This window comes from Hyperolius riggenbachi, chromosome 7 (assembly GCF_040937935.1).
Source record: "Hyperolius riggenbachi isolate aHypRig1 chromosome 7, aHypRig1.pri, whole genome shotgun sequence".
NCBI lineage: Eukaryota > Metazoa > Chordata > Amphibia > Anura > Hyperoliidae > Hyperolius > Hyperolius riggenbachi.
In genome coordinates, this window is record NC_090652.1 from 91,444,709 (window position 1) to 91,455,037 (window position 10,329).

General features: G+C 45.5%; 1 long non-coding RNA gene across 6 annotated transcripts in view; it reads left to right on the top strand.

Annotated features, from left to right (window-relative positions):
* The window catches only part of LOC137524451 (uncharacterized), a 214,824-nt gene extending 212,105 nt beyond the window's left edge, over positions 1–2,719 (top strand). For all 6 annotated transcript variants that reach the window (XR_011022692.1, XR_011022689.1, XR_011022693.1 and 3 more), the window contains one exon: positions 2,483–2,719. This is a non-coding gene — a long non-coding RNA (uncharacterized lncRNA). The remainder of the gene's footprint in view (positions 1–2,482) is intronic.
* The last annotated feature ends 7,610 nt before the right edge of the window (positions 2,720–10,329 follow it).

The window sequence follows — 10,329 nt, forward strand, 5'->3', positions numbered from 1 at the left end:
ATTTTAAAATGGTAGCATGAATTATTTTAAAACTATAATGGCTGAAAAATATTTTTACTTAGTCACATTATAATGCATTTAGAATACAAATTCTTAGCATAATGTACCATCCAAATAAAGCCTAATTGGTGGTGGAAAAAACAAGGTATAGATCAGTTTGTTGTAAGTAGTGATAAAGTTATTGGGGAATGAGTGGGAGGAGCACTGAAATGTGAAAATTCCTTTCATCCATAAGGTGAAAAATACCACAGGCTGAAATAGTTAAATGCTCCAACTATAAATCCTGTTCATCAGATCACTGTTGTAGTTTGATTATCTCCTGCTTGCCTGAGAATGCACCATTTTGTCTCTATTGGTGTAAAGGAAAACTGAAGAGAGGGATATGGGGGCTACCATATTTCCTTGTAAGCAATACTATTTGCCTGGCTGTCTTGCTGATCCCTTTAGCCATAGACACTGAACAAGCATGCAGCAGATCAGGTGTCTCTGACAATATTGTCAGACCTGACTAGATTAGCTGCATGCTTCTTTCTGGTGTGGTTCAGACACTACTGCAGCCAAATATAAACAGGACTGCCAGCCAACTGGTATGGTTTTAAAAGGAAATGGTAGCCTCCATATTCTTCTCACTTCAGTTGTCCTTAAAGAGGAACTCCAGCCTAAACAAACATACTGTCATTAACTTACATTAGTTATGTTAATTAAAATAGATGGGTAATGTAATCTCTTACCCACCCCTGTTTTAAAAGCTTGGTGTAATTGCCTTCTTAAAACAGAAGGAAATTTGCAATAATTCAGTTATAAGTGAACATTTGTGGTTACCCACAATGCCCTACTGAATATGCAAATTATCCCTTTTTGCCCTTGTGAAGCCAAGCAAGCATCCAGAACCGCTGGTTTATAGCAAGCCTATAGCTTTGTTTTACAGCCATATCAGACCCACATGTAGACAGCCTGAATTATTGCAAATTTCCTTCTGTTTTAAGAAGGCAATTACACAAAGCTTTGCTTTTTTAGTAGGAGGGCTTTTTGGTTCCTTTTATCCCCCTATACATTCCTAGTAGTTTGGGTCACCCTGAGCTGCTTGGTTACTCTGCTGTTTTAAAAGAACAGGCAAATGTTTGATTTCATGATGGCAGCCATCTTTTTGGTTGAAAGGAGGTGACAGGGAGCATGAGACACAGTTCCAACTGGCCTGTGTCCTGAGCACCTCTCCCAGTTGCTAGGCAACGTGAACACAGGAAATCCCATCATGCTCTGCACAGCATCACGGAAAAAAAAGCCAGGGCTTTTTTTTTCTTTGATGGGTGGAGCTTAGCTAAAAATGCAGCTAAAAATTATGCTTTGGTAAGAAAAACAAAGCTCTGATGCTGTGAAACTGTTAAAGAAACACCAAGCCTTTTCAGTTCTGCTGAGTAGATTTTTAGTCTGGATGTTCACTTTAAGTGGTTCGCATTCTTCTAGTGCTACAATTCCAGGTTGAAGTCCTAGCTAGACACTGCATGAGGCTTGTATTTTCTACCTGCGTGTGATCTATCCCTATAGCCCCATCCCATAGAGCGTTAATGTTAACTAGGTTACCGTATATACTCGCATGCAAGCTGAATTTTTGACCCCCAAAAAGTGGCCCAAAAGTGGGTGTCTCAGCTTGCATGTGAGCCGCCAACTTGCCGTGTGGAGAGCAGTGTGCAGCCTTGTACCGCGGATCGGATGGCCGGAGTGGAGGACATGCCTGGAGAAGCACAGATGATTTCATAGCCACAGGGGGAACACAGAGCGGATCGGATGGAGCAGACCGAAGACCGAGCAGCAGTGACGTCAGCACCATCTGCAGCCAGTGTCGCTCTGGCTGTGTCATCTCTGATGCCCTCTAGCTGCATCTTGACTCAGCCAGAGTGACACACTGGCTGCAGATGTTGCTGACATCACTGCTGCTCGGTCTTCGGTCTGCTCCATCTGATCCGCTCTGTGTTCCCCCTGTGGCTATGAAATCATCTGTGCTTCTCCAGGCATGTCCTCCACTCCGGCCATCCGATCCGCGGTACAAGGCTGCAAGCCCGATCTGCTCCGATCCTGTCCCCCGCAAGTCCGCTCATTTAAGTTTTTTTTTTTTCTTTTTTCTTTTTTTTTTTTTTTTTTTTTACTGTAAGTGCTGGCATCATTTCTGTATACTGATTCTCCAATTTTCTGGACACCATGTCAATTTATTTTGATTATTGAAACTCAGGGCTGCTTTATTTCCTACCCTCTGCTTGCATGAGTCAATCACTTTTTTCCTGATTTGAGGAAAAAGTTGGGGAGTCAGCTAACATGCGGGTCGGCTTACATGAGTCTATACGGTATTTCATATCTGACCCTATAATGTGGTTGAAATGTGCTTATTTTCTATATTCCACCATGGGACAGGTAGCAACATGAATTATTCAATTTTCTTTGTAAAACCTGCTGGTGTTCTATAAATGTTTAATACATTTTTCCATAGGCATCTTAAGAGTTTGGGCTGATGGCAGAACTGACCTGAAGAACAGTGCTGAGGACAGTGAGAAGAAAGTCAGACATCCTAATTATGTCTCATGCCAGTATACAGTATGAGCCCAGCTAATATGAATACATCAGGAATTAATACATGTTGACCTGTACTAACCAAATGAGAACTTGTAATGTTGTGAACAATTTTTGTCATTTTGGCTTACAAGTAATAAAGTAATTTTTAATGGTTTTACTGTCTCATGGATGTGTTTAAACAAACAAAACTGTCAAATACTTTAATAAGCTGCATTATACTAACATGCCTATTACTTATTTTTGATACCACTATGCAGTGTTCTTAGCTGTGAATGGAACAGATTCAGTGTTGGGTCAAGGTCATGAAGTATTCTATGGCACTGCAACTGTATGGGTCTGAGTCACTTAGAAAAGCTCTTGCAGCGTGAACAAACCCTAAGGGCTCGTTCCCACTGTTGCGACGCGATTTCGGCCGCATTCCGACGCTTGTAAAAACGCATGCGGATGAGTTTCCGCATGCGTTTTTACCCGCGATTTCGCATGCGATTTCGCATGGCAGGGTGCCATGCGAAATTAACCATGACACTGCCAGGGCTAAATAAAATTGAAAAAGGTGCGAAATCGCACGCGAAATCGCGGGTAAAAACGCATGTAACAAACGCATGCGTTTTTACTATTAAATACATTAGCGGCGATTCGCACGGATTCCCGACGCAGGCGAAATCGTTGGCTCTTTTGTGCGTTTTTTTCACGCTGAAAAAAACGCACCTCAACAACGCTACAGTGGAAACAGGCCCATCCACTTGCATTACATGTGCGGATCTGCATGCGTTGGACGCATGCAGATTCGCGATAGTGGGAACGAGCCCTTAGTGCTTTGTGATTTTAAAAGCTCTTGCTAATGTTATCCTATGTGTTCTCCAGTGGCGTACTAAAGCTGTGGGCCCCGATGCAAGTTTTACATGGGGGGGCCCCCCAGGCACTCTATAAATAACAATTGATAAGGTGCACCAAAACCTGCCAATGGCAACTACAGCGTGCAAGAAGGGGATGGGTAGCAGTTTGCTAATTAGCACTATTTAACCTTCCTGGCGGTAAGCCCGAGCTGAGCTCGGGCTATGCCGCGCAGGAAGATATCTCAGCCCCTGGTGGGGCGATTTTCTTCATTTAAAATGCTGTACGCGCAGCTAGCACTTTGCTAGCCGCACGTACAGCTTGATCGCCGCCGCTCTGCGGCGATCGCCCGCACGCAGCGGCGCAACAGGGCCCCCCCGCCAGAGCCCTGCGCTGCCCGGACCAATGAGTTCCGGGCAGCGCTATGGGCTGGATCGGAGGCGTCTGACGTCCATGACGTCATTCCGATCGTCGCCATGGCGACAGGAGAAGCCAAACAGGGGAACGCGTTATATACGCGTTCCCCTGTTTGCTATTGATGCCAGCGACGATCGCACTAGAGGGACACATGCGCCCTCTAGTGGTGTTTCATGTAGCTACCACTCTGGTAGCTTTACATGAAACAAAAAAAAAAAATTAAAAAAAAAAAGGATTTTTGCCTTTTTGGCAAAAACAACTAACCGCCAGGAGGGTTAAAGGATCTATAGTAGTGATGATTACCAGCACAGGACCGATAGAGAGCTAGTACTGCAGTTGAGGGCCCTTCATGACCCCTCTGGCCCAAGGGCCCCGATGCGGTCGCAACCCCTATTGCTACGCCTCTGGTGTCCTCACTTGAGTGATGTAATTTTGTAAAAATCCCCCATAGCATTGCTTTAGCAAGAGCTTTTCATAATCACTAGTGAATAAAAAGCTCTAGTAGTGTGAATCAGCCCTTAGTGCTCAGACACACTGTTTGCAATTGATCAGCGCTTTTTAAAAATCTCACCCATTCACTTGCATAAAAATCGTAAATCGCTGCAAACACGGACGCATAATGTAAGCTATCGTGGCAATTTTTTTACCTGATTTTACTGGGATTTTATTGTAAGTGAATGGAAGGGTTTCTTTTTTTATTAAAAAAAAAAAAAAAGCTTTCAGAAAGCGCTGGTTATAGTGTATCTGAGCTCTTACTCTGGATTTTTGGTGAGGAAACTCCTTTGGTAACATTTTGGGTTTATTGGCAGCTGAATGTAGCAGATTTCACACAAGACTGTCATGGAGGCTATTGTGAATGCAGTCCTTAACCGCTTGCCGCCCGCGTCACGCCAGTAGGCGTGGCCGCGGCGGCAGCCCCAGGACCAGCTAACGCCAATTGGCGGAAAGTCCTGGGGCAGCAGTTTACGGGAGATCGCGCGCATTGCGCGCGCATCTCCCGCTTGGTGGGCGGAGCTGAGCTCCGCCTTCAGTCTCCGAGCGGCGATTGCCGCTCGGGAGACTGTTACACGGCAAAACCGCTGTGTATTTACATGTGCAGCGCTGCGATCAGCAGCAGCGCTGCACTGGGGACAGCCGTGTGACACGGCTGTCCCCATGGGGGACAAGAGAGCGATCGGCTCTCATAGGCAGAAGCCTGACAGCCGATTACCGTGATTGGCCGACTGGGGGGAGGGAGGGGATTTAGAAAAAAAATGGCAAAAAATATATAAAATTTTTTTTTATAAAAAATAAACACGGGGGGGTGATCAGACCTCACCAACAGAGAGCTCTGTTGGTGGGGAGAAAAGGGGGGGGGGGGGGGAAGATCACTTGTGTGCAGAGGTATACGGCCCTGCAGCTTGGCCTTAAAGCTGCAGTGGCCAATTAAGGTAAAATTAGGCTGGTCACTAGGGGGGTTTACCACCATGGTCCTCAAGAGGTTAAGGGGTTCTGTGGATCGTTTTTTTTTTTCAAAAACTGAAATTTACCTGGGGCTTCTACTGGCACCCCTGCAGCTGTCATTTCCCATGCCATCCTCCTACAAGCCTGTTTCCCTGTCGCAGTCCAATTATTCATCTAACTAGACAAACTGCGGCCGGTTGCATCCTCACTCCAGCTTGCGTCTCTGGGAACTTCCTGTACAGGTGCAGTACAAAGTCTTCTACTGCACGTGAAGCTCACTGAGACGCAAGTGTGAGCTAGGATGTGTGGCCATGGCCGCGCAGTTGCAATCGTCTAGTTAGACCAGTGGTCCTCAAACTAAGACCCACGGGCCAAATGTGGCCCCCTGAGGCTTTTTTACTACCCCACACAATGTATTACAAAATGTATTAGAGATGCATATTTAAATATTGGCGGCTCGCATATAGAATAGCAGTGCTGGCAACACCCATCCACATGGAAGCCAGAAAGCAGTAATTCGCTTGTTTCCATCAAATTCCACATCAGGTGACACTGTTGTCCAATTGGACTGCAGGTTGTCACCTGGGTATGCTTCACTGTCTGGCCCGCAAAGACTTCTACATCATATGTATACTAGGGCTGCACGATTTTAGGGAGAAATTGAAATTGCGATTTTTTTTTTTTTTTTTTTCACTCAATTGCAATTTCGATTTTTTTTTTTCACAATTTTCAAAGCAAGCTTTAGCACTAAATTGCACATGTATGCAGGTGGGGCCTTCTGTGAGGACGCTGGGCGCAGTTAACAATGTGCGGCTTATTGCCAGGGCCGGATTTCTACTTTTTACCGCCCTAGGCCCACCATCACCAGCTGCCCCTACCAACAGCATCTCAACCACACCTCTCTCTCTCCCTCTCAACACTATAGGTAACCTCACCTAACCTTCCTGCATTATAGGTATCCAAATTACCACACGCACCGCACTCCTCTCCTGCAGTATAGGTAGCCAGATGACCCCTATAGTATAGGTAGCCCCCCCCCCTTGTGTAGTAATACATAGCCACAGGTGGTCAGATATTGGGAATTGCAAGTGGAAGGAGTACAGGCAGTAGCAAAGAGAAACTCCAACCAAGAATTGAACTTTATCCCAATCAGTAGCTGATACCCCCTTTTACATGAGAAATAGAATGATTTTCACAAACAGACCATCAGGGGGCGCTGTGTGACTAATTTTGTGCTGAAACTCCTCCCACAAGAGGCTCTGAATACCGCGGTACTCTGGGCAAACTGCCACAATGTAACAATGTTCACAGACAGGAAATGGCTGTTTAAAGCTGTCTGTAACAGCCAGAGCAGCTAGAAACAGCTACATAACTTGCCCACAGTAACAATGTCACCATGTAATACATGTCAGAATGTGAATCTGGGAGAGGAAAGATTTTACAATGAGCAAACACTGACTAAATCATTTATACATAATTATTGTAAAAATGAAGCCCTTTTTTTATTAAATTATTTTCACTGGAGTTCCTCTTTAACCTCTGAGCTTTGCAATCAATCACCACTTCTGCCTGGAACCGAGTCCGCTACAATACGGAAGCTTCCTTCTCCCCTTAACTGCTTGTCTCTCTGCCCGGCATCTCTCACACGTAAATCGCCGAGATGTCTGGTGGAGGAGAGACAAGCAGACACTAGCTATGACTAGCAGTGCATATTTTTGAATGTTAATGGGGGGGGGGGGGGGGAATCCAGTCCAGAGCGGCACACAGCGCCACCAATCACTAGATAGAGATGGTATGATGGTGGCGGTAGGCGGAGCTGTACCCTCTGTACAGCTCCGCCTACCGCCTCCATCATGCCATCTCTATCTAGTGATTGGTGGCGCTGTGCAGCTCCGCCTACCGCCTCCATCATGCCATCTCTATCTAGTGATTGGTGGCGCTGTGTGCCGCTCTGGACTGGACTCGCCCCCCGCTGCCCGGCTCGTTAACAGTCAAAAATATGCACTGCTGTTTGTGACAGCGCGGCGGTAGGCGAAACCATGCGGCCGAGCGCTGAAAAAAACCCCGAAGCTACTGATCTGAAGATCGCCTGCATGTGAATCGCAGTTTCGTTTTTAAACCGCAAAACCGTGCAGCCCTAATGTATACTCCGGCCCCCCAGCAGTCTGAAGTATGTTGACCCAAAATGTTTGGGGACTTCTGGGTTAGGCGAACAATTGGACAGTGACCAGCGGCAGGGGAACAGAGTATTGTAGAGGATGGGAAAGCTGCAGGGGGCTGGTAGAAGCTCCAGGTAAGTGTCAGTTCTTTGTTTTTAAAAAGAACCACAGAACCTCTTTAACCTCCTTGCCGGTCTAAAAAATCCGGCAAGGAGGCAGCGCCGCACATTTTTTTTTTTTTTTAAATCATGTAGCGAGCCAAGGGCTCGCTACATGATAGCCGCTAAGCGGCGGCATCCCCCCACCCACTCCGATCGCCTTCGGCGATCAGAGTATGCAGGGAATCCCGTTGAGAACGGGATTTCCTGCAGGGCTTCCCCGGTCGCCATGGCGACGGGGCGGGATGACGTCATGGACGTCGGGACGTCATAGGGAATCCCGATCCGCCCCTCAACGCTGCCTGGCACTGATTGGCCAGGCAGCGCAGGGCTCTGGGGCGGGGGGGAGCGACTCGGCGCGGCGGATTGCGGCGGATCGGCGGCGAGCGGCGGAAGTTACAAGCAGCTAGCAAAGTGCTAGCTGCTTGTAACAAAAAAAAAAATTATGCAAATCGGCCCAGCGGGGCCTGAGATATCCTCCTGCGCAGGTTACCCCGAGCTGAGCTCGGGATAACCGGCAAGGAGGTTAAAGGATACCTGAATTAACCTATGTGTATGTACAGTACTTGGCACACAACTTTTTTTTTTCTCTGCCTGAAATGGTTAAATATCAGGTAAGTGGCTGACTCAGTCCTGACTCAGACAGGAAGTGACTAGTGTGACCCTCACTGATAAGAAATTCCCCTTTGTATCTCCTTGCTCTCAGAAGCCATTTTCTGCTAGGAAAGTGTTTATAGTTGGAATTTCTTATCAGTGAGGGTCACACTGTAGTCACTTCCTGACTGAGTCAGCCACTTAAATACCTGATATTTAACTTTTTCAGGCAGAGAAAAAGCAGCATAGTTAGTTGTGTGCTAGGCACTGTACATACACATCTCCATGTCAGATGACACTTCAGGTATCTTTTAAACTGCAGAATAGAGATAGTCATGGAGATGTAACTAATTCCAGGTTGATGCAGGATTATGCAAATTTATGTAGCTAGGAACTTCTTGACCAATCAATTCTTGCTAAGGTTGAAATGGGTTTATTTTCACTCTGCATACATTTATATCAACAGAATTATTTGCATCTCGTTGACTATCCTTGCTGAAAACACAAATATATCCGCCTTCACATAACTTCTTGCTTCAGACTAAAATTTAACTAGTTGGTTTCAAGAGCACATGACCCATCAGAATCCATCCACCTGTGTGCTGTAGCTACCCTGTTGGTGCCATCTGGGGGACAACAAAGACCGCACACCATACTATAAGACATGGAGGCTGCAGGGTTTTTTCTGCTGCTGGAATTGTCACTTCTGAGGATTAAAAAAAATGGATGGAGCACAATACCGCCCATTTCTTGAGTAAAATTGGCTGCTCTCTGCCTGCAAGTTGTTAGTAGGAAGATTTCCCTTGCAACCTGGTACAAAGCGCTCAACAATGGGCTACAGTGCTAGGAGATGAAGTTGGCAAATGTCCATGTGTGGCCTAGTCCAGGTTAGAGGTTGAATCCTTTATCCATCCCAGCAATTCTATTTTTTGAGCTGTTATCTTGGTGTGTCTAACATTATTTTGCCAGCACTCTTCACTCCCTTGGGCATGAAATTCAATAGAGCTTCACAGGTTGCTGCTGGAATTCTCTTCCATTCCTCCTTTACGAAGCTGGTGTATGTTGAAGACCTTTTGTTCCTCCACATTACATTTAAGGATGTTCCACAGGTGCTCATTAGGGTTTTGATCTTGAGACCTGCATGGCCTTCCCAGCAACTTTAACCTCAGTTTATTTAGTAAGGCAGTGGTTGTCTTGGAGGTGAGTCATGATTCCCTCAATGAACAGTAGCTCCCAGAATAATCTTGTAAAGATGACCAAGACACAAACCTGGTATATGCATACGTATAGGATATATTGTATTAGACATATCTAGATGTATGGTAATTTCTGAGTTCCTGTCTACCCTTTTTTTTTTTTTAAGGCACTTTAACTTGACCTGATGAAGTGGTTTGTTGCCACAAAACATTGTCTGATGTGCACACAACTTTTTTTTTTTTAACCAAAACCTTGCATCCTTGTATGTAAACAACTTTAAAGGGACTCTATGATAACTATGGAAAGATGGATATCATTTTAAAGCTCTCTTTATCCTCTTTCCAATGATATATAATTCGCCACCCTACGCCTTTTAGTTTTCGCTATTTTCGCGATTGAAATTGCCGCGGTTTCCATAGCGAAAATAGAGAAAACTAAAAGGCGTAGGGCGATAATTTAGGGGTCGTCAGAAAGAGAGCTTTAAAATTATATCCATCTTTCCATAGTTACATTGTATTACACAGGGCGACTTTTTCTCAGTCAGCCGCTCCATTCAGCAGAATGGAGCTGGCTGCTGACTGAGAAAAAAGTCGCCCTGTGTAATACAATGTAACTATGGAAAGATGGATATCATTTTAAAGCTCTTCTCTTTCTGACAACACATAAATCGTCGCCCTGTCCTACGCCTTTTAGTTTTCTCTATTTTTGCGATCGAAGCCACGGCAATTTCAATCGCGAAAATGGCAAACTAAAGGGCGTAGGGCGGCGAATTATATATCATTGGAAAGAGAGCTTTAAAATGATATTTCCATATTCCCATAGTTTCTGCACTGCTCGGAGTCTCTTTAAGGTATGATTTTCTTACCTATTTTGACACCACTGGTTTACCTTGGGTGAACTCCTACAACATTCATGCAGCTCCAAACTACATCATTCCCACCACTGTGCTCCACTGTAGGCAA